Source organism: Panthera tigris, chromosome B2 (assembly GCF_018350195.1).
Source record: "Panthera tigris isolate Pti1 chromosome B2, P.tigris_Pti1_mat1.1, whole genome shotgun sequence".
Classification (NCBI taxonomy): Eukaryota; Metazoa; Chordata; class Mammalia; order Carnivora; family Felidae; genus Panthera; species Panthera tigris.
Genome location: NC_056664.1, coordinates 39,456,438 through 39,481,453, shown reverse-complemented (window position 1 = coordinate 39,481,453; position 25,016 = coordinate 39,456,438). Strand labels below are relative to the sequence as shown.

The following is a 25,016-nucleotide window of genomic DNA, read 5'->3' as shown; positions in this document are numbered from 1 at the left end:
GGCTGTACCAGTTTGCATTCTCACCAGCAGTGCAAAAGTGATCCTCTTTCTCTGCATCCTTGCCAACATCTGTTGTTGCCTGAGTTGTTAATGTTAGCCATTCTGACAGATGGGAGGTGGTATCTCATTGTGGTTTTGATTTGTATTTCCCTGATGATGAGTGATGTTGAGAATTTTTTCATGTGTCAGTTGGCCATCTGGATGTCTTCTTTGGAGAAGTGTCTATTCATGTCTTTTGCCCATTTCTTTACTGGATTATTTGTGTTTTGGGTGTTGAGTTTGATAAGTTCTTTATAGACTTTGGATACTAACACTATCTGATATGTCCTTTGCAAATATCTTCTCCCATTTTGTTGGTTGCCTTTTAGTTTTGCTGATTATTTCCTTTGCTGTGCAGAAGCTTTTTATTTTGATGATGTCCCAATAGTTCGTTTTTGCTTTTATTTCCCTTACCTCTGGAGATGTGTTGAGTAAGAAGTTGCTGCAGCCAAGGTCAAAGAGGTTTTTGCCTACTTTCTCCTCGAGGGTTTTGATGGCTTCCTGTCTTACATTTAGGTCTTTCATCCATTTTGAGTTTATTGTTGTGTATGGTGTAAGAAAGTGGTTCAGGTTCATTTTTCTGCATGTCGCTGTCCAGTTTTCCCAGCACCACTTGCTGAAGAGACTGTCTTTATTCCATTGTATACTCTTTCCTGCTTTGTCAAAGATTAGTTGGCCATACCTTTGTGGGTCCATTTCTGGGTTCTCTATTCTGTTCCATTGATCTTAGCATCTGTTTTTGTGCCAGTACCATACTGTCTTGATAATTACAGCTTTGTAATACAGCTTGAAGTCTGAAGAAATAAATTTCTGTTGTTTTAATTTGGGGATTTATTGTTATCAGGGCGGATGATACCTCATGTAAAGCATCAATCCACTGATTTTTAGTGTTTGTTGTTAGTCTTGGGAAGTTCAGTGCCATGCTGATATTTGTTCTGTGTCATTTTCCTGCTTTATGTAATCCTCACACTCACCATTAATTTTTTTTTTAACTGAATCCTTTTGTTTTGAAATTTCACATGCTGTGCCTTGGGGGTGGCTCTATTAATTATGCCATGCCCCCTCAGTGGGCCTTTTTAAATCTATCAACTCATATCTTTGAATATAAGAAATTTTGTTATCTCTTAGGCAATGTTCTTGTTTGCTATGTACCAAGTCACCCCCCAAACTTAATGACCTAAAACCACAACAATCATTTTATAACCTCTGATGAACTTGGGGAAGGCTCAATTAGGTGGTTCTCATGAGATTGTAGTCAGATGGTAGCTGGAGCTGGAACAGTGGGGACTGGAGCAGCTGGGGGCTTATAGGGCCTCTCTCTCTTCTTGGGGTAGCCTGTGTGATCCCTCCATATAGCCTAGCTTGGGCTGCCTCACAGCATGGTGGCCTTTCGGCAATCGGACTGCTTATGTGGTAGCTCAGGGCCCCAGGGCAATTACTCCAGCAAGTAAAGCAGAAGGAGTGTTGCCTTTGATGACCCAACTTTAGAAGTCACTTACTGTATTGGTGAATACAGTCACAAAAACCTTTCAAGTCAAGGCCAAGAGAGTTAGACAGCATCCCTTGATGGAGACATGGCAAGGTTTTAGAATAGTGTGCAGGATAGGAGGTGTTGCAGCCATCTTTGGGAAATACAACCTGCCACAATTTCAATTCTTTCATTATATTCTCCTAATAGTCCATTTTCATCCTCTGGGCTAATCCTTTAATTTTCTTATCTATTCTCTCTTATTATCCCTCACTTGATCTTTTTGTTCTACTTTGTAGGACATTTCATTGACTTTATCATCAACCTTACTACTGACTTTTACATTTTGACCACCATTTTTAATTTGTTCTCCATTCTTTTTTATCTTTTTTAAATATCACATCTTGGTTTTGGTTCATGGATGCAATATTTTCTGCTACCTTTCTGAGGCTATGAATTCAAATTTATTTGAATTGTTCTGTTTTCTACAACTCTTTATTTTCTCTATGAGTTTTTTCCTCCAATTTTCTTCCTCCTGTGGTGTTTGAGTCTTTCCTTAATATTTGATTATTTTTGGATGTTTCAGATTGGAAGTTTATGGATGGACTGGTATGTCTTGATTGGGTGGTTAGCTGGCTGTTTTTGTTGGGAATTCCAAATGCCAGTGTTTGCCAGTCTTTTCTCTGGGCCATTTGGTTTCTCTGGAGGCAGCTTCTTTCTTCTGTGTGGGAGCCAGGCTGCTGGTGTCTGGAGCTGAGTGGGGAAGGGTCTATGGATCGCTTCACCATGTGGACTCTGGTTTGATTTTCCTGGGCCTTTTGATGTTCCCATTTTGGGGCCTCCCTGGTTCACTTATCATGCCATAACTCCAGAACAAGTGTCAGGTCTCCTGAAGGTTTGGGAAGGTGTGATTGGCTAATTGTATGGAGTATGTGGGTCCCTAGAATGGTCTAATTACTCCTTTATACAGGGTTTCAAACAACCCCTGTGGCTAGCCCTCCACCTCACTTTGGTTTTCTTCAATATCTAGTGTCTCCCATTTTTAAATCTTTCCTAAATTTTCTATAGTCGATAGGTTTTCTTCTCCATGATACCTCCTGCAGATATTGGGATTTGACTTTCCTTCTCTTTTGCTAGGTCATATGCCATTCTGCCATCTGTTCTGTTTCTTATTGTGCTTCCGGGATTTACATGTCTCCTAATTCTATGGGAGATGGAGTTATGTTTCTGTTTCTTGCTTTCTTTTACATTTTGTGTGATATTCAAGAGGGAAATGGGTGAAATCTGGAAGTCTCTCATGCCCCCAGTGTCACAGTGGGCTTTGTGGATGACCGTCCCACAGGCCCCATGCTCAGGAGGGGCTGGCACCTGATTTAATGCTTTACTGCTGCCATCTTGAAATTTGTTCTCATTTTCAAAGAAGGGTCTCTGTATTTTCATTTTGCACTGGGCCCTGAAAATTATGTAGCCAGTCCCATCCACTGTTGATCTCCCAATCTATCTTCCCTGTTGTCTGTGTGGTTGTTTTGAAACAAACCCCATCGTGTCAAACTTTTGCTCAAAAGAATTCAGTGGCCCCCAAACCTTCAGAATGAAGTCCAAGTACTCTAGTGTGTCCAGCCATGGTAAGCGCCCAGATGGACCACCACTGGGCCTAATAACTGGTCTCTCAGTTTCCATCTTTAACTCCCTATAGTCCAAGGAGTCCTCTTTAAAGGATAGCCTTGACAAGTCTGTCTCATTCTAATATCTTCATACTTAAAATGCAGCGTGAGTCCTCAAAGCCTCCTGTGATGTGAGTTTTACTTACCCTCTGACCTCATCACAGCTTTCACCCGCTCCATGCTTCCACTGGCCTCCTTGCTATTCCTTTCTGCTCTGCCTGGAAAATTATTCTCCCAGAAAACTGCACCCTTTCCCTTGATTCAGATTTCTACTGAAATGTCACCTTCTCAGAGGGGCTTCATAGACAACTCCATCTAAAACAGAACCTCTCACATCATTCTCTATTCCCTTACCTGGTTTTGCTTTTCTCATATCATTGGCCACACTATAATTATATTTGCCTATTTGTTAATTATGTGTCTTTCCCAATAGAACATAAGTTCCATAAAGGCAGGAGTCTGGCTTGTTCACTGCTTTATTCCCAGTGCCTCACTCACTAAGTATTGGTTGAATAAAAACATTTTTTTGTTAAGGTTTATTTATTTTTGAGAGAGAAAGAGCAGAGCATGAGTGGGGAAGGGGCAGAGAGAGAGAGGGAGACACAGAATCTGAAGCAGGCTCCAGGTTCCAGGCTCTGAGCTGTCAGCATAGATCCCAATGCGGGGCTTGAACTCACAAACCATGAGGTCATAACCTGAGTAGGAGTCAAATGCTTAACCAACTCAGTCACCCAGGCGCCCCTTAAAAATATTTCTTGAGTGAATATGTTTCAAGAAATATGTAGTAATCCTTACTACTGGGTAAGATATACAAAGCAATGGCACCTTCCTGTGTGGGGTTGGAACCATCTTTTCTGATATTATAAGGGGCTGGTTTCAGTGTCATCTTCTTTGGGGCTCAAGAAGGTAGTCCTCTATGCATAGATCATATGTGGTTTACCCATCCATTTTCCTACTAGATTAGGAACACATGAAGAGTAGAGACTATTTATTTATCCTTATTTTCCTATAGCCTAGGAGGGTATCTGGCACATCGGAGGTACTCAATAAATATGAATTAATAATGAATGAGTAAGGCAATTCCAAAGCCACAAATGGCATCAAGGGCAGAAAAACCCCCCGAGAGAAGTTAAAAATTTGTTTAGAATTCTCCAAAGGCTAGGGTTGAGTGACATGACTCTCTGAGTTCCTTCAACATGACAGCAGAAGCAGCCCAGATCCTTGTGAGTATAAATTCAGATTGTCAGTTGGCAGGGAACAGTGCATTGAGGAGGGAGGCAGAAGATGAGGTCAGAGTCTCCTATTGTTGGTGACAATGGGTGGTATCTTGGTACGGGCAGAGTTGTGGGAAGGGATTAAATTTTGTATATCGTTTGAAATTAAAGCCAATGTAATTTGCTGATGCATTGTATTTGGGGTGTAGAGAAAGAGAACAACCAAGGGTACCGCCAGAGTTTTTGGCTTATGTAACTGCTTGCCAACTAGTGCCATTTACAGAGAAAGAGGAAGACAAATGTTGTAGAGCAAGAGTTCATTCAGAACACAGTAGGTCTGAAGTGATGGTTATGCTTGTGAGTAGAGGTGTGGAGAGGGCAGGAGATATGAGGCAGGAAAATAGAAACCAAGTGTGGGCTGGATATATGCACTAGGGAATCAAGAATGTATAGATCATATTCAAAATGATGAGACCACATGAGACCATTGTACTGGGTTGAGTAGCATCCCTTTAAACTTTATATCTGTTATGAGCTGTGGATGTGATCTTATTTGGAAATAGAGTTTTTGCAGGTTTAATCAACTTAAGATCATTTTGCATTAGGATGGGCTCTAATCCAATGACTAGTATCCTTTTAAGATGAGGAAGATTTGGACACAGACACATGTGAGGAAGACAGCCATGTGAACATGGAGGCAGAGATAAGAATTACGCTGCTGAAACCAAGGATTTCAGGCAATCACCAGAAGCTAGGATAAGCAGGGACAGATGCTTCCCTTGAGCCTTTGGAGGGAGCATGTGCCTTGATATTAGGCTTCTGGCCTCCGGAACTGCTCAAAAATACATTTCTTTTGTGTTAAGCTACCCAGTTTGTGGTACTTTGTTATAGCAGTCCCAGGAAACTACTATAATCACTAAGGGTATGAGTGTAGATCGTGGGCAGGGGTGTCCCAAGGATGGAGTCCTGAGCAACTGGGGACTGACTTAGAAACTGACTCTAAAAGAGGTCAGGAAGAGGAAGAAGATCCTGCGAGAGAGACTGAAAAGGAGGTAGGATGAAAACCAGGGCAGGTGGAGGTCACTGGTGACCTTGACTGGCTCAGTTTTGGTGGAACGATCAGTGTGAATTGGAGAATGGGATATGAGGAAGTGCAGATAGCAAGCAGGTAATAACTTCCATGGTCCTTGATTTTATAGTTGGAAATGACAATTTTCTCATCTTATCCTTGCCGCGACCCTATGAGATGGGCATGATTATTCATAGAAAAGGAAACTGAGACTCAGAGGTGTTAGAGAATTTGTCCAAGTCCCCTAACAGACAAGAAGTATCTGAAACAAAAGCTAAGGGCTTCCCAGGAAACCTTTCCATTTAAGGAAAGCCTTTTCACTAGCCCTTCACTTGGGCCATTCCCTCACCTGGCCTTTTCCGATGTTCGATGTTCGGGGGCGGGGGGAGGGCTATCCCTTCCCCTACCCCCATGATTCTGTCTTATGTGGGGCAAGGGAATGAATAGCAATGGGGAACTTTGTCCCAAAGGCTAGTCTTTTTCTTCTCTCCACTCTATGTCTTCAAGTAGATACTTGAACACTCAATGCTTGAACACTCAAATGCTTCCAGGGGCTAGGCAGGTAATAGACATGAGTTAAGTGTGAACCGAAGGGGACAATGGGAAATGGTTCAGGCTGAGGGCAAAGGGACCAAAAGCTCCACCAAAAGGTATTCAAATTCAAGTTTCAAAAACTGAGTCGGCCAACAAATGTGACTATGATTAAATTTGGTCCCAGGCCGGCGTGTGGACTCAGATGCTTTAAGTCACCCCATCATGCTTCCTTTCCCAGTGTCTGGGATCCATCCTTCTACTCCCGAGGTTTCCTGTCCTGACACAAATGTGTGCTTCAAACTCAGCCACATGACTGATGTCTAAAGAAGACCAGATGTGGGGCGCCTGGGTGGCTTAGTCAGTTAAGCGTCTGACTTCAGCTCAGGTTATAATCTCGCAGTTCTTGAGTTCGAGCCTCACATTGGGCTCTGTGATGACAGTACAGAGCCTGGAGCCTGCTTTGGATTCTGTGTCTCCCTCTCTCTCTCTGCCCCTCCCCCTCTCGCACTCTGTCTCTCACTCTCTCAAAAATAAATAAACATTAAAAAAAATGTTAAAGAATACCATATGTGAGGGCTGGGGAGACACTGTCACCCCACAGTCCCTGTCCAGACCTTTATTCTCTCCTGGGTCTTCATCTGCCTTCTCTCAATGTGTCTTGCTGTCAATCCCTTACTGGCATTATGCCACATACTGGCCATCTTCCATTTGCCTCTCTAGAACCCATGTTTGGCCACCTTGGGTGGATGGTCTGTATGGGCTGCATGAATGGCCTTCATGCCCTGGTTTGGTTTCATGTTGGATGGGAAACCTGAATGAAGGTCCAAGGGAGGGAGTAGAGTGAGGGTAGAGCACATGTCTCCCTGATTCTTTCCCCAGAGGGTTGATCTGGGCTTCACCAAAGGGCACAGCTCCTCTCCAGGTAGTCTTCTCTGATTCTCCTCCTGGTTCTTCTAATTGATTCTTCCTTTTTTCTTTAAGAAGTGGTTACATCTCTCTGCTTTTATAGCCCCAGCCACTGCACTATCCCTTGGGGTTTCCCCTGATCTGTCCATATATGCCTTTGTATGTTATAGTCCCTTTGTGTTGGTTGAGTAGTTTCTTCCTCCTAAATTCATGTCCATCTAGAATCTCAGAACCTTGTTTGGAAGGAGGGTTTTTGGAGATGTAACTAGTCAAGATGAGGTCATACTGATTTGGGGTAGGCCCTAACTGATGCCCTTCTAAGAAGGCCATGTGAAGACACAAGGAAGACGGCCATATTGTGATACAGGCAGAGGTTGGAATGATTCAACTACAAGCCAGGGAACACCAAGGATTACAGGCAACCACCAGAAGCTAGGAGGGAGGTATGGGACAGTTTTCTCTTAGAGCATCCAGAAGGAACTAACCTTGTCGACACCTTAAGTTCAGACCTCTAGCTTCCAGAACTGGGAGAGAAGTAAATGTCTGCTGTTTCAGCCACCCAGCTTGTGGTAATTTGTTACAGAAGCTCTAGGAAACCTAATACACCCTTCATCAAATTTTCTTTCAATTCTTCAAACTTGAAAGAATTTCAAACTTTGAAGAATGTGTCGTCTCTTTCCTGTGGGGACCCTGGCTGATATAATTCTCTAGCTCATCTCCAGGGGCTTTCCATTACCCTCAGTAAGCCATAAATTCTCTCTCCTTGGAATCTAAGACCCTCCCACTGCTTTTCCAGCCCTCTTTTTGCCTGGTTCTCTCAAATGTGAATCCCTTACCCCAGCCAAGTGGTCTTCTGATTCCTGATCCTACTTTACATTTGTTCCAGCTACTCTTTCCTGGTTCCTTGACCCAAACTCATGCATTCTTAAGCCCAACTCCACTCTTCCTCCCCCAGCAGAAAGCTTTCTGGACCAACCAGCCTGTGGAGTGGACCGTATTAGCTCTTGGTGTCAACACATTCAATCCAGCAGATGGGGGGTAATCGCCAGTGGTATTCACATGGTGTCCTGTGTGTGCTTCTCCCCAGCTAGGCTGCAGGCTCTGTGAGATCAGGAAGAGTGCCGTATTCTCCATGACAGGTCCTACAGTTCTGGGCACATGGTAACTGGAGTGATGAAAAAGCCTGACATGTTCCCAGAACTGATGCTGTTAGTGTACTACCAAAGGAAGAGGCAGGCAGGGCCTTCTAGGCTCCATGGAGAGGTCCACAACTCAGCGACTCAACATGGGGGTCTTTGGGATTGACTAGCTGCAACCCATCTGTGACATCATAGTAGGGACAGGCGCCTTCAGTGATGTGTATTAAGTGGACTTCCATGGATTCAAAAAGACACTGCAAGAGGTGGAAAAGAGAACTCCCCCTTGTCTTCAGTTACATCTTTCCTCTTGTCCCCTCTCTCACATTCCAGTTTCCAGCCCAGACTGTATAAAAGAGTCAGTCTGACCAATTCCCCTACTAGAGGTGTGTGTTGGGAGAGAGGGTTTTGTGGGATGTTCTAATCTCCCAGGCTGAATCCTCTCCTCCTTGTCCTTTACCCTCCTCTCCCTTCCCAGAAAACTCCTCTGACTCACTGATATTTCACTCCCTCCCACCCCAGCTCCCAATTTCTCTTCATTTTAGAGAAAATGAAGAGACATCCTTTTGTAAAATCCATGTCTAAGTCCTTGCTCCTGGAGGAAGACAACTTCCTTCGGAAAGAGGCAGGGTGAGTATTGCATTGGGACAGGGAGGTTGTCGTAGCATTTTCTTTATTTCTCTTTTCAACTGATCTGAATTTCCCCTCCTTTAGGAAAGCCAGGAGCCCCAAGGGATCAAGGTGGGAGGCAGAGGGAAGCCCTCAGTCTCTGCCCTCTAACTCACCGGGGACCAAGCTCTGCTTCTCTGTGCCCCATGTCTCTGAGCCCTGCCTCTGTGGGTGCAGCGTGAGGACCAAGGCAGTGCTACACCCCCGGCCCTCTCCAGTTTCCCGCCCAACCTCTCAGGTACTCCCTAAATTGTCAGTAGGGAGGAAGCAGCAGTCTCCTCCAGTGGTTATCTTCAGGCCTCAACTCTCCCAGAGTTCTCCAGAGCCCAAGGCCAAGACCAAGGCCAAGGCCCAGCTGCTATCTTGGGGTGGGTCAAGAATTTCTTGCAAAGGCAAGTCACGCAAGCTGATACCCATGGGCGTGTGGCCCCAGGGATTTCTTGCCCCACTCACCAAGTCCTTGCCAAGGGACTCACTGCACACTATGTCCCCTGGGAAGGGAGCCATCTCCCCAGCCAGGAAGCCACATCCCCAATGATATTACTTGTGCAGGGTGACAAATGCCAGTCCTCTCTACCATTCTTATTTAAATAAAAATGTATTTAGTCAATTATGGTTCTTTCTCTTGTGTCTACTGAAAGCATGGTAATCGTCTGTTTGAATTGAGAATATATTTTATCTTCTCATTCTACTCCCAGTTGGGTTTTCCAGGGTCCTGGTCTTATAATTGAGGGTGTTAATGATTTTTCAGTTATGGCTGCCCATAACCCTGGGCACAGGGTACACTGTGACATTTGGATTTTTTTTTTCCTCTAGTGTCCAGTTCCAGTGGGCCATGGACTGAACTACCTGAGTTCAGTTTCAATAAACCATCAACCTGGTGGAATTTTGACTGGAATTGTATTGAATCTATATATCTGTTTGGTGAGAGGTGGTATCATTAAAATATGAGTCTTCCCATTCGTGAACATGGTATATCTCTCCACTTATTTAAGACCTTAAATTCTCTCCATAATGTCTTACAGTTTCAGTGTAGGAGTCTTGCACATTTTTCGTTAGATTTGTTCCTGGGCATTGGAAGGGTTTTGCTGCTGTTGTAAATTGTATTTTTTTAATTTTTTTAATTTTTTTTTTGTTTTTTGTTTTTTATAAATTGTATTTTTTATAAGGATTTTTAAAATGTTTTTATTTATTTTTGAGAGAGAGAGAGAGCATGCAAGCAGGGGAGGGGCAGAGAGAGCAGGGGTGGGTACAGAGAATTTGAGGAAGGCTCTCTGCACTGACAGCAGAGAGCCGCTGTGGGTTGGAACTCAGGAACCATGACATCATGACCTGATCCGACATCAGATGCTTAACCGAATGAACCACCCAGGCACCCCTAAGGAATTTTTCTAAGTACTGGTGATGGGTAGTGTAAGAAGGAGAGCCTCTGCAATACCTACTTTTGTCTTTTTTTCTAAAAGAACAGCTTTACTGAGATGTAATTCACATACTATACAATTTGTCCATTTAAAGTGTGCAATTCAATGGTAGTATATTCACAGATATGTGTAATCCTCACCATAATAAATTTTAGAGCATTCTATCACCTTGTAAAGAAACCACATACCCTTTAGGTATCACCCACCTATTATTGCATTGCTTTTTATGATTTGATTTTCTATTTTTTTGTTGCTGGTATAAAAAACTGTAATTTATCTGAGTATATCACTTGCATTCAGTGACTTGGCTAGATACACCTATTAATTCTAGTAGCTTGTGATTCTGTGGGATTTTCTATGTACAACTTCATGTCATCTATGAATAAGAATATTTTGCCTTTTCCCTTCCCAATCTTTAAGCCTTTCATTTCTTTTTCTTGCCTCATTGCCATGGCTAAGACGTCCAATGCAACGCTGAATAGAAATGTTGAAGTGGACACCCATTATCTTGGCCTGATCTAAAGCCATGCTGTATCCCTAGTGTTTAGAACAGTGCCTGGAATAAAGAAATTGTTTCAAGCAGGACATTAAAAATTTTTTTTGATGTTTTTATTTATTTTTGAAGGAGAGAGAGAGAGACAGAGCATGAGTGGGAGAGGAGCAGAGAGAGAGGGAGACACATAATTCGAAGCAGGCTCCAGGCTCTGAGCTGTCAGCACAGAGCCCCATGAGGGGCTCGAACCCCACAAACTGTGAGATCATGACCTGAGCCGAAGCCGGATGCTCAACCGACTGAGCAACCCAGGCGCCCCAGGCAGGACATTTTTTGATTAATTGATGTCAATTTCCTCTTTTCCAGAGCCCTATGATTATGAAGCGTTGTTCCAGGGCCTGGAATTATAGTTACCCCTAGAGAATCACACAGTTCTCTTGGGAACTTCCAAAGTTCAATGCCCAACTTACTTTTGACTTTGAAAAAATGTCGTTTTTTTTCTCTTTCAGGTTGTTTAGTCAACATCTGCGATCCCTTCTTCCCTAACTTGCTATATGTCAATGATAGAGCTCTAGGGTGGAGCTTCAGCCTTCTCAGGTGCATTGCATGGCGGTGGACAAGTCCTTCCCCATGAGTCCCTTAGACCCTAGAGATTTCCTCCAGTTGGGTTCTAGTGCAGATGTGATACCTGTGGCCTTGCAAATCTCTGAGGACTCTGCTTTGCTTTATCGAAGTCTCTCCTGAGATCATCAAAGAGACCAAGTCCAGCATGAGCCTTCTAGACCCCCAGCAAGTTCGGAAATCAGGAAGGTGAATGAGGAACTTGCAGCCTGAGGGATGACGACCAGAATGGGCGTACCTCTGGGCACTCCCCAGTGCCATCTGCCCTCTGGTTTTTCCAGAACACACCCTTCCCCCCCCCCCCCCCCCCGGAGTGCCTGCCCTTTGCCACCAAATCCTCTTTATCCTCTAGATCAAGAATTCTCAACCTTGACACCACTGACATTTTGCACCAGACAATTCTTTGTTGTGGGGACTGCCCTGTGCATTATAGGGTGCTTAGCACCATCCCTGACCTCTAGCTACTAGGTGCCCGGGTGCTCCCGCACTCTGAGTTGTGATAACCCAAAATATCTTCAGACAATGCTAAATGGCCTCTGGAGGGCAAAATTGTCTCTGGTTGAGAACCTCTGCTTCAGATCATCTTTCTAAAGCCCCCCTCCATCAGCCTCTCCACAGCTCAAGTTGTCTGTTCCTTGGCCAGCCTTTCCTCTCCAACTTACACTCACCCCTCTTCTCTGAATTCTGAGCCAGGTGACAGTAGTGTCCAACGTTTCCAGAGCACCTACTCCATGCTGTTGCACGTAGTATCTGATGTAAGCATCACCAACAGCCTTGTGAGCAAGTAGACGTATGGTCTTCTCCATTTCAGATACCAGGGCCCAGAGAGGTCAAGTCACTTGTCCAAGGTCACACAGCTGGTAAGTGGTGGACTGGGAATTCGAATCCGGGCTATTCAGCTCACATGATTATAAACTACTCATTCTATACCACTAGATAGTTCCTTAGTTGTTTCCTATATGTTCATCTGCCTCCAGACTGGACTGAAAGCCCTTTGAGGGCAGGGACTAAAATACCTTTGTGGATGCTCCACAGTGCTCAGCACAGGGCAGGAGGGCCCAGTACGACATTAGTGTTTGACTTCCTGCTGTTACAGAGTTTGAGGCATTAGAACATGAGGGTGTGTGGATGAGGCTGAGGATTGAGAAGAAAATCTCCATTTGAGGCTTAAATACATATTCACAAAATGCATTTAGCATAGGTGCACATCGCAGTGAAAGTTCACAAACTGAACACACTTGTCTGGCCTGATCAAGATCCAGATCACCATCAGCCCAGAAGCTTCTCTCATACTCCCTTCCCCTCATCTTCTCTTGAAGTTAACTACCATCTTGCCTTCTAATAGCATAGATTCCCTTTGCCTCCTATTGAACTCTTAATAAATGGAAACTTGGAGTGTGAACTCCTTTGTGTCTGGTTTCTTTAGCCCACCATTGTCTGTGAGAATCATCCCTGTTGTTGTGTAGCCATAGTTTTCTCTGTAGTATTCTGTTGTGTGCCTATACCAGTTGGTTCATCCATGTTATTGACAATGGACTTGGTAGTTTCCAGTTTGGGGCTATTGTGAGGAGTGCTGCTGTGAACATTACTGTATATGCCTTTTGGGGAACATGATAGGCATTGGGGAAAGGCCTACCCATGGAACTGCTGACTCACAGCTATGCTTCAGCTTCAGTAGACACTGAAATTTCCCCAAAGTCTTTGTATCTGGAGACTTTTTAGAGCCATATTTCTTTCCCCGACTCTGGGCTGCTTTTCTGAAGAGAGGAGGGGAGTAGAGTGGTACGGCCTCTCTGGAATCTTCTAGATGACCACTCTATGAGAACCTTCTTTATAGGAAAGTAATGTCAGAGATGGAAGGGACCGTACAGATCCCAAGTCCAAGACTTCCCTTATGCACAGGGAGAAACTGAGTCTCAGAGACAAAGGCTGCCTGGTCCAAGGTGGCATGGTTCTAGCCTGGTCTAGAAGCCAAGTTTCTGGACGTTGGATCCCATTTTGCCTTTTGAGTACCTGAAGATGGATGTTCATCTGGAAGGTGATGGAGCGGATCTAGGTGTACGACTGGACCCACCAGGATTGTATGTGAAGCATGAGAGTGTGTGTAAGTGGGGGAGGTGGGACTGGTGAGCTGTCTTGCTCCCTATATTTTCCTTGAGTCTGGGCTGAAGCCAAGGAAAACAGAAGCCTGGCTGCTCCCCCCACCCAGGGGAAGTCAAAGTGAGGGGCTTTACAATTAGAGTCTGGAAAAATCTTCCACCTCACAGCCTCCTCCCACCCTTCCCACCCCCCAGTCCAGGGCGAGGATTGGGGGCGGGGGGAAGGGCTCTTCTGGCAGTACGGGCCGGAGGTTCCAGAGTCTGGAAACAAGATGGGCTTCCCCCTCAAGGGGCTCACAATCTTCGGTAAAACCAGACAGACCTTGGGCGTAGAGCAAAACCCATTCATTACATACTGAAATTCCATCTACTAGGAACCTGGCGGGAGCCTTGAGCCAACCTGAGCGGAAACAGCTAAGCCCCGACGACCGGCCAGCTCCAGTCTCGGTCCTTACCTGGTGCCCCAGATCCACCCTTATTCCTGCAGCCCTCATACTTACTTAGCCAGGTCCCTCCCCCAAGATCCACACCGGCCCCATTTGAAACTCATTTTCCGGTTTCAGAGTGGCTTAAGCAGACAGCCAGGAAGAAATAGAAGACATCCCCCCACCTTGCCCCATCCTCCCTCACCTCACACTCCCTCCCCAGACCGACAGGTCCCCATCGGATAACTGAGACCTAAGAGAAGGATAAAAGAGGGGTTGCTTCTCTTTGCAAACTCTTTTGGCACCCCCCTCCTCCCTCCCCAACCATCTGCCTTCCCGCCCCGGCTCCCGCACCGGGCCGGGGCGCCAACTAAATCTGATCAAAATGCAATTGCCAAGTCGTTAAGGTATTTGAATTTAAAAAAAAAAAAAGAAAAAGAAAAAAAAAACAACTCCCGAGAAAGAAAGTATTTGATGGCTAATAATCTCATTTCAATATAATGGGACCTTCTTCTGCAGAGAGCAAGACAGGTTAAGAGATATAATTATGACTTTGCAAACTCTCTCCCAAGCGCGGGAGACGCGCTGACAGGTCTGCGCGCGGCTGCGCCCGACTCCGCTCGCTCCGAGGGGAGACGCTTTGTCTGCAGGGCCCGTTAAAGAGACACGGTCCCTTTTCCCCCCTCGGCCTACATTGCAATTAAACTGTCAGCCGCGTCTTCGCCCCAGGATAGGTGTCGGAGTCCCACGCGAGGATCTGGGTGGGGTGGAAGAGAGGGACCGGACAGAAGAGAGCGAGGGGCTGACCTGTCAAATGCAGCCCCAGGAACCAGGAGCTGGGCTTTCAAACCCGCTCCCTCGGGGGTGGGGGTGGGGGCGGACTCTTTCGGGTCAGGTCTGCGCTGCAGGGTCTAGGGGCAATGATTGGGGTTGGGGGGTTTCGGGCAGCGCGGATTTATCGCCCATCTATCTCCAAAGTGGGCCTTTTTGAAGGACCTCAAAGGAACGGATTCCTTCCTGGCAGAATTGTTTGATTTCAGCTGGTGGAAAGGAACCGAATTACGGAGCTGGGGAGAGATGGCGGTGGTGCCGTTCACTTTCCACCCTCCTCCCCCCCCAACTCTAAGCAAACTTTTTTCCTCTTTTTACTACAATGGGAGATAAATAGCCATTTTGGAGCTCAGATAGGAAATCCTCAAGGAAAGGGGACTTTTCTTGGTTTTATATCTCGCCCCTTCAGGAAAGTTCGAGAAAGGAAATCTCTGATTTGGTGTATACGTGTGTGTATGGGGAGGGAGGTGGAGGCAAGCGAGAGGTCCCGCACTCTTAGGTTGTATTGATTGCTGTTCAGGTCGAGAGACTTGGGGTAAAGTTAAGGTCAGGAGCTCCAGAGGTGTTTGAGCCGTGGCAGCCTAGGAGCTGCGGGCGCAGCGGCGCCCAGGGACCCAGGACACCCAGGACACCGACTGGCAAGTGTGGCCGAGTGTGTGTGTGCGCGCGCGCGCGCGTGCGCGGCGTGTGAGCACCGCTCCCCGGAGAGCGCTCGGCTCCCACGCAGTCACTAGTTGGAGCCGAAAAGAGGAGGCAGGGACGCACTGAAGACAGACCAACAGACACGCCTCTCCCGAGAAAGGGGGCTGGAGGCCATTGGGGTCCCGGTCTTCGCTTGTCCCCGACTCTCACGGACCTGATGGAAAGCGTTACTCGGGGCATTCCCGGCCGCTCTCGGCACCGCCCAGCTTTGCAATGAAGGATTTCGGAGGAAGCGGGTGCGCCACCGCCCCTCCCCAGCACTCCAGTCCCGAAGCTCCAGTCCCCTAGAATGGTGGCCAGCAAGCGGCGTGGCCCGGGCGAGTCCTTGGGCCGCTCTGACCGGCGAAGCCGCTGGGCCACAGGACGCAGCGACCCCTCCTCCAGCTGGAGAGGCTACAGGGCCCGTGTCTCTCCGATCCCCGCGCCCGGGGCAGGGCACTGTTTGCACGCACAAGGCGACTCCCCAGAGTCATTTGCGCAGCAATAAAAAGGAGGTTGGCGCTGTCGCGTCCTGCGTGGACCGCACACCCAGCTGTATATCCTCGAAGTGAGGTTTGGCCGCGTGCGAGGTCATCCTCCCTCGCCCGTCCGCTCCCCCTGGTGGCCCGGGACGCAGGGTTTCCCGGCCGCAGAAGACCTGGGGAGGATGAGGCCTCGGGAGAGAAGCGATGCTCACCTGGTTGGTCCGGAGAGAGCACCCCGAGCCCCAGCATTCCTAACCCCTCGGCTTCGTCGGGCCCGCGGTGGCCTTACTGTGCTGCGGCGCCCCTAGCTTCCCCGGCCGCGCACCGCAGGATGGAAAGGGGACACATCTGGAAGTCCCCCACCCCCGATCCACTCACTAGGCGGTAGTTTGCCAGGCGGGTTTCTGACACTCCTTTGCCATTTTTGTCTCGGTGTTTCACGATCCCAGGACTGAGGCCTGGCGCGCGGCAGCCGCAGGGGAGCGATGCCGACAGGAGCCATGTGGCCTCGAGGGCACGGGATTCGGCTGGGGCTCCCCGGGTGGCGCTCTGGGGCGGGGGACCGGCCCGGTGGGGGGGGGGCCGGAGAAGGCGGGCGGGGGCCCGGCCCGGTGGGGGGGGGGCCGGAGAAGGCGGGCGCGGGCCGGGCGCGCCGCCGGCGGGGTCAGGGGCGAAGGGGCAGGCGGAGGGCAGCGCGCGGGGAGCCGGCGCGGCGGCTCGGGTTACCGAGGCCCGGCCCTCCCACCCGCAGCTCGGGCGCGGGGGCCGGGGCGGACTCGGGCCGTCCCCCGCTGTTTGCATTTCTCTGGCAGGCGGCGGGGCTTGGGTTGAAAGGAATCGCCTCCATTTGGAACGTTGTTTATTTTTCTTAACTAGCCCGCGCCGACAGACGACCTCGAGAGCACGGCGGCCGGACTCGGCCGGGCCCTAGCTGGGAAGGGGTCAGGACCAGGGGCGGCCCGACGAGAGGGCGCTGCGAGCCCTCGCCGGGGGAAAGAGCCCGGGTCCTCCCCCACCCCCTGCCCGGGGTGGGCGAAGGGTCGCGGTGGGGCGGAGAATGACTTTCCTCCACGTAGGAAAACATACTTTCTCCTGTCGCAGTTACCTTAGCTTTGACCTTGCGCCAGGCGGGGCGGCGAAGCGGTTAAGCTTTCCGGCTTTGGCGTCCGGCCGCCTCCGATTTCAGTTCCGCTTCCTCCGATTTTAGTTCCATGACCTTGAGCAAGTCGTCTCTGTGCCTCAGTTTCCTTGATTCTCAAATGGGTATAAGGTAGTGCTTAGCTCTTTGCGTTGTTGTAAGGACTGACTGAGATCATTCACGTAAACCCTTAGCGCAGGGCCTGACACTTGCCAAGGGCTCAGGAGAGGTTAGCCCCTCTCGTGGGGGCTGTGGGTGCTTGTGATGCTCTGGCCACGCGAGGAAGCGGGGGGGGGCGGCGGCCGGCAAGTGGGCGGCCCACAGGGAAGGGGCTGGAGCTGGAGGCCCGCGACTTCAAGCTCTGGGGAGAGGTGCGGGCTGGGGAGAGTTCTGAGCGTTTTGACATGAAATGAATAAAATGCAAATGATATTCAAAGCAAGATGCTAATGAGAATCTATTCTTTGAGCGTCCACGGCCCTGGCCGTGCCCAGAACAGTGGCGGAGCTGGTGTGAACTCAAGCATGGGCAAGGTCCAGCAGCCCAGGTCTCGTGTGTGTGTGTGTGTGTGTGTGTGTGTGTGTGCGCGCGCGCGCGCGAGTGTGAGTGTGTGTCGGCGCGCGCCTGCTCCGGAATGTGCGTAGCCGGCTCCGGGTGTGCTCGCGCCGTCATGAAAATGAGGTCAGGGAAGGTCGTTCCACTCTGCAGCATAAATCAAGGAGGAAAGGAGAATGGATGTGAGAGACAGTCCCTGGAGACCGCCCCGAGAGAGGCAGAGTGAGGGACGAGGGAGGGGGGAAAAAGTTCTGCGGAGAATAGGCGAGAAGCTGGCCCAGGCAATCACCCTCCGCGCGTTTCTCCCCCCAGCGGGTCCCTTCGCCGAGCCGTGGCTCCCGGAACCGGGCCGAGATCGTGCCTTTAATCCCCCCACCCTGCTCCCCAGGCTCCCGACACCTTTCCCTGCCCTCCCCCCACCTCCGCCTTTAAATGTTCCTCGTCTAAACGCTCTTTGTGTGAACACTGAAGCTCCGTGCACCCAGCCTCCTCGGGAGCATGCAAGTGCCCACGCGCACACGCCAGTTGCACACGTAATTGCACACTTGTTACTCGCGCGCACAACCGCCGGAGCTCGCAGTCGAACGTTCCGGAGCCGGCTGCTCTCCGCTGTCCTCCTGCCGCGCCACGCCGGCCAGCCCGCGTCCTCTCCCCCACGCGGTTTGTCCCCCGGGTCTCGCCAGCACCTACTACCGCCGCGCTCGGGCCCCTTCTGCTCTTCGCCTTCTGCCCGCCGGCGGGAGAGCGCGGTGCTCCGGGCCCGGGTTTCCCCGCGCATATCCTGTGACCCTAGCCGGGAATCTCCGGAGGCTCGGGCCGCCCTGGGCCGGAACCGAGGCACGAATTCCGGGCGTCCCGGCTCTCCGGGGAAGAGGCACGAGTGTGCGACAGCCCGGGATGGAGGGGAGAAAAGGGGAGGGGCATCTCTGACCTCTCCCTTGCATCTTTGAGACTTCAGGGCTAGAGGGCAGAAAGGCCGGGGACAGGGCAGAGACCTCCCGCTTCCCCTTCGAACCTCTGAAGCGCCCAGAGCGCTTTGCTCTCCGCTGGCACGATGGCTCCCCGCCACTCCAGGAATGGGAAGAGAGCTGGGAAGAGGATAGACGGAGCCTTAGGGTCTGCATTTTGAGCCCAGATCAGATTTATTTCCCACCCCATTCTCTTTATGACAATAACAACAACGATGATGCCTAAAAACCTGTACAGTAGACACAAAACAGGTGGACAATACATTGAATTACATGGGCTGTCACCACGATTCCTCCTGAGCTTCCACACTTTGTAGATTAATTCATGAAGTCGTGAATTTATTCAACAAATATTTAGTGAGCTCCTACTGAAACAGAGAAACAGGATGCCAAGAGCCTGGCCGTCTGGGCACTTACATTCTCCTGGGACAGAAAGACAGTAAACCGATAAACTCAGACACATCATATGATGTTAGGCAGGGTAACCCTCTGTACCGGGAAGGAAAGATTAAGCTGGATTGCAGAGAGCCTTCGTGGGGAAGAGGAGAGGCCTGAATGAAGGAAGGGAATGAGCCCTGCGGACTTCTGGAGGGACAGAGCCCCAGGCAAAGGGAACTGGCGGTGGTGGAGATGTGGGCGGTGCCTGGGGTACAGCCCGACGGGGAGGAGAGGGGAAGGAGGTGAAATGGAAGGTCAGGTCTGGCTTTGTAGGTCATGGTGGGGATTTCTGGATTCTATACAAGGTGTGATTGGGGAGCCACGGGAGAATTTTAAAAAAGGGACCCAAACAACTTGATTTGTGTTTCAAAAAATGATAAAGAGAATTTAACTACCTTGCCCGTGGTTTCCAGGTTAGTGGGTGTCTTAACCCAGATCTCTAAATGTGTCCCAGTCGCAAATATCCAACAGGCATGCTTAGGCAAGACCGTCCCAGAAGGGGCCCAGGAGATGTCGTGAAGGGTAGTCTGTCTCTCCCACCCATACATTTAGGAAGGTTCCAGAATGGGACAGTGGGTGGGGTCTCTAAATAGGCCAGCTCAGGAATCTAGGCTGTGGGGCGAGGACCCCTGGCCTGAGGATCTTGGCGTTTTCACTTCCTGATTCCCCACCCCACCAGCTGCCTTTGCTCTGCCTACCTGGGCCTTTACCGGCTGTGGAGACTCGGAGCGAGGGCAACTCAGGCACGGGAAGGTAAGACCTAGTCTCTCCGACGCTCCAAGGCCGCTGCACTTCAGGCTGAGGAATTCTTTCGCCCACAATGAATCCGGTTGTGCGCAAACTGGCACTGTGGTCCCGCACCGCCTCCCGGTGGCCAAGGAGGATACTGCAGCCTGAGTCGGTACGGAATGCAGAACGTACCAGAGACCGCAGGGGGCGCAGGAACAGGCTTAGTAATCGCGTGCCAGGTGCCAGGTGCCGGTGAGAGGCGCTTCAGTTACTCTAACCATCAGAGTAACTCCTGGAGAGAGAACTGCTATTTCCCTCGCTATACAGATAAGGAAATTGGCGCCATGAGAGGCAAAATACTTTGCTTCAAAACACACAGCTTTGTAAGAGGCAGAGTGATGTACCTAGTTTCACGTTCTCTTTTGCCCACATAGAGCACGAAGTATTGGCCTCCCTCCTAGAAAGCTCTCCTTCCCTTTTGGCCCTAAAGCATCATCCAGGAGATGTCTTTAGCGGGTGCTCTAAGCTTCCAAGTGCGTCTCTGGAAATGTTTCAAGGTCCTCTTCCCAACTCTTGCTAAGCCCATTTCAAATGGGTCCATGGGCTGCACGTTGAGACCAGTTCAGGAACAGCTGTGCAACTCTGTCCTGCATGCTGTCTGACTGCGGGGTAGGGGGTCAGGGATCTCCGTCTCCTTTCTGAGATTCAGGCTGATTGAGCAACCTCGTCCCTGACGGTGAAGATCAAGGTGCTCCGAGTGGAGTGGGAGCTCCGGAACCTCAGATGGCACGAAAGAAGGGAAGGCAGGGGGTGACCACCCTGAGCCCGCTCTGTGCTCCTAACCCATCTTTAATGCCAAGGTCGGGAGACCCCTCCTTTGGCTTGGCATTGGAGCTCTCTAACAGGCCCTGGGGCTGCATCTGCAGCTGTCTGGGTGGGCAGAGGACTGCTGGGCAGAGCCTGTACCCTTCCCAGGAGACGCTGCCAAGCCTCAGCGGGGAGCTGGGAACCGTTCTCCATCCTCTGCTGCCCTCTAGTGAGCTAGGATATGGTTGCCGCCGCCAGCCTCCTTCCCAGCCCGGGGGCGGCGTCTTCCTGTGCCTTTCTTCCCTGGACAAAGATTCCTTCCCAGAGGCCAGCCAGACCTGGAAAGGTCTGGCTGCAGAACACCCCAGAGCTGTGTCCCCGGAACACCAGGATTATTACCCTCAACAAACATTTAATAAGGGCCTGCCATGCACTTGGCTCTGTGGAGAGTCAAGAGGAAGCCCACCCCCAACCTGCCCCTCCCTTTCAAGCCTTGGGTGTGAAGGGCTCCCAGTTTAATAGAGAAGACAGACACAAAATGACTCCTACAATTATTTTTCTAAGAGGCTTTTTAGCTTTTTAAATAATTATAGATTAACAGAGAGTTCAAAGATAGTACAGAGAGGTCCTGGGTATCCTTGCCCCGCATGTGTGAGTTCTTGAAACCATTGCTACAATCAACCACTGACACTTAATGTTTTGCATCTCTGTAATGTTGTCATTTCCAGAATTTTATACAGATGGAATCATACAGTATGTGGCCTTTTGAGACTGCCTTTTCTTTTGACTCAGAAAAAACATTGAGATCCATCCAAGTTGTTGCATGTATTAGTAGTTTGATTCTCTTTGATTCCTTTAAAAAATGCTGATTTATTTTTGAGAGAGAGAGAGAGAGAGAGAGAGAGAGAGAGAGAGAATGAACAGGGGAGAAGAAGACAGAGAGAGAGGAAGACAGAGAATCCAAAGTGGGCTCTGCACTGACAGCAGAAAGCCTGATGCGGGGCTCAAACTCGTGAACCATGAGATCATGACCTGAGCTGAAGTTGGAAGGTTAACCGACTGAGCCACCCAGGCGCCCCAAACCTATGGTCCATTTTGACTGAGTTTTTGTAGGTGTGAGGTTAAATCAAATTTCTTGTTTGATTTTTGTTTATAGATAGCCAATTGTTCCAGCATCATTTATTGAATTCTTCCTTCATTGAATTGCCTTTGTATGTTTGTCAAAAATCATTTGGCGAGGGATGCCTCGGTGGCTCAGTTGGTTACGCATGTGACTTCAGCTTGGGTCATGATCTCACAGTTTGTGGGTTCAAGCCTGCTTTGGATTCTGTGTCTCCCTCTCTCTCTGCCCCTCTCTGGCTAGCACTCTGTCTCGAAAATAAACATTAAAAAAAATAAACATTAAAAAATCATTTGGCTATTTACAGGGGCACCTGGGTGGCTCAGTCAGTTGAGCATCTGACTCTTGATTTCAGCTCAGGTCATGATCCTAGGGTCATGGGATCAAGACCTTCATTGGGCTCCACTGAGCATAGAGCCTGCTTAATATTCTCCCTCCCTCCCTCCTCCCCCCTCTGCTCCTCTCCCCTGCTCTTTCTCAAATAAAAAAAAAATCATTTGGATATTTATGACAACATGGATGGGTCTTGAAGACATTATACTAAGTGAGATAAGTCAGGTAAATAAAGATAAGTACTGTATATCACTTATATGTGGAATCTAAAAAAAGCCAAACTCATAAAAGGATAAAATGGTGGTTATAGGGGCTGGGGGGCTGGGGGAATATGTTGTTTAAGGGTACATACCTGCAACTACGTGGAGACCTAATGTATACAGACAACAATACTGCATTATAATCATCAAACTTACGAAGAGACTAGACCTTAATTATTCCTACCATAAAAAGGAAATGATAATTTTGTGATGTGATAGAGGTGCTATCACAACCGTGGCAATCATATTGCAATATACAAATGTATCAAATCAGTATGTTGCACATCTTAAATTTACACAATGTTATATGTCAAATATATTTCAATTAATATTTCAATTAAAAAATCAGCTGGCAATCACATGTGGGTCTATTTCTGGGTTCTCTGTTCTCTTCTATTGATCCCTCCGCCAATACCCCCTCCCCAGTTTTGATTACTACAGCACTATAATTTAAGTTTTGAAACTGGATAGAATGATTCCTCCCACTCGGTTCTTCTTCAGAGTTGTTTTAGCTCTTCTAGTTCCTTTGTCCTCCCACATACGTTTTAGAAGAATCTTGTCTATCTGTCTAGGATTTTAATAGAAATTGCATTAAATCTCTATCAATTTGGGGGGAACTGACATTCTTATTATAGTAAGTCTTGCAATCCATGAAGACTCCATTTATTTAGATGTCCTTTGACTTCTTTCATTTGTAGTTCTTAGTATACAATTGCTGCACGGGTTTTGCTAGATTTGTATCAAAGTGTTTTACCTTTTGTGAGTGACTGTAAATGGGGTTGGATAGTTAATTATGATTTCCATATGTTTATTGCTAATAGATGGAAATACAATTAATTTTTGTATCCTTTGACTTGCTGAATTTGCTTATTAGTTCAAGAATTTTTTTTATTTTTGTAGATTCATTGGGACTTTTTTTTTTTTTTTACATAGATCATCATGTCATCTGCTAATAAGGACATTTTGTTTCTTCCTTTCTGATATGTATGCCTTTTATTTCCTTTTCTTATCTTATTGCATTGTCTAGAACTTTCAATACTATATGAATAGCAGTGGTAAGAATGGACATTCTTGCCTTGTTCCCGAGCTTAGGGAGAAACAGTCTTTTACCATTAAGTATGTCAGCACTAGGGTTTTTTTTTTTTTTAATAGATATTCTTTATCATCTTGAGGAAGCTCCTCTCTATTTCTACCTTTCTAAGAGTATCATAAATGGATGTTGAATTTCAAATGGTTTTGTGCCTCAACTGATATAATCATATGATTTTTTTTTCTTTATTCTGTTAATATGGTGAATTATACTGATTGATTTTCAAATATTGGATTAAATTTGCATCCCTTGAATAAACTCCACTTGGTCCTGGTATATAATTATTTTTACATATTGCTGAATCCTATTTTGTTCATATTTTTGAAAAGATTTTTTGCATCTAAAAAAGAATTTTTTGCACCTATATTTATGAGGTTTCTTTCTTTCTACTGTCTTTGGTTTTTGAGATCAAGGATAATTCTGGCTTCATTCTTCTATTTTACAGAAGAAATTGTGTAGAATTAGTATTAATTCTTTTTTAAAAGTTCAGTACAGTTCTCAAGTAGAAACATCTGAACCTGGAGATTTCTTTTTCAGGGGGGTTAAAATTACATATTCAATTGCCTTAATAAGCTATAGGTTTAATCAGAAGATCAATTTCGTATTGGGTGAGTGGTTATTTGTACTTTTTTTAGGAATTGGTTGATTTCATCTGTCTTGTCAAATTTGTGTGTAGAGTTCTTTATAGTATTCCCTTATTATTGCTTTGGTTTCTGTAGGGAATGAGGTAATATACCTGTTTTGTTCCTGATTTAGCAATTTGTGTCTTTTCTCTTCTTCTCCTGTGTTGGTCCTGCTAGAGGTTTGTCAATTTTATTGATATTTTCAGAGAATCAGCTTCTTGTTTCATTGATTTTCTCCATTATTTTTCTGTTTTCAATTCATTGATTTCTGTTGTTTTATATTTTATTATCATTATTATTTACAATGGAGAAGGGTAAGGTTTCTAGACATGATGGAAAGTGTTAACATGTCAACACAAATTATACATATATAATGTAATACATTGGTAAGCCATATATATAATTTAGTACTTTCGGAAGTCACTAAAAAAACTATGCAAAAATACAAAAAACCTCTATAGATAAATCAAAATGATATTGTAAAACGTCTTCTGGTAACCCACAGGAAACCAGGAAAAAGAAAACAGAGAAGCAAAAAAATTGGGGAACAATGAGAAAACAAAAAGTAAAATGGCCAACTTAAACCTAGCATGTCAATAATTACCTAATTGTTCATGGAAATAGTCTAACATCTATGCATCTCAGTGGTGGTGTCTTGTGATGATCTTCTGTCATTCAGTTTGAGATCTTCCTGGTGTTTGGTGTGATGAATAATTTTTGACTGAAACATGGGCATTTTGGGTGTTATAAGTCGCTGGCTTTTACTTAAATCTTATGTTTTAGCAGTCCTTCTCTGACACTGGGTGAAGGCAGGTGCCCCTTATTACTGCCAAGTGGGGACAGAAGTCTAGGTTCTCCTCTTGGCCTCTGTTTAGAAGGCACTCCCCATAGCTGTTGGGTGGGGGTGGGAGTTAGGCCTTTTCTGATCCCACCCTGCCTGGAAGGGGAAGGGGTGCCTCATCACTGCTACCCACATGGGCTCTACTGCCACTATTGGAGGGTGGCCTTGTTAAAAATGAAAAGAGATGAAATCCTGGGCGCCACTAGTCCTCTGACATCACCCCATGGGGAAGGGGAGGGCCATCTTATCACTGCAAAGTCTGGGGGTGCGTAGTCCAGTCTCCCCATGTGGTTTCCACTGATTCTGCCCCCAGGAGAGGAAGGTCCTGGCTTCCCTCTTGTCCGTTCCTGGCTCCACTGCT

At 47.5% G+C, this 25,016-nt stretch overlaps 1 long non-coding RNA gene across 2 annotated transcripts; it reads left to right on the top strand.

Annotated features, from left to right (window-relative positions):
• Positions 1-8,257: 8,257 nt before the first annotated feature.
• LOC102950096 lies at positions 8,258-9,667 on the top strand. 2 transcript variants are annotated; one of them, XR_006217290.1, is made up of 4 exons: positions 8,258-8,416; positions 8,553-8,660; positions 8,745-8,937; positions 9,516-9,667. It is a non-coding gene; the product is annotated as an uncharacterized LOC102950096 (long non-coding RNA). The 2 variants fall into 2 exon arrangements; XR_006217289.1 differs by lacking the exon at positions 9,516-9,667 and having other exon boundaries at positions 8,745-9,309.
• Positions 9,668-25,016: the final 15,349 nt, after the last annotated feature.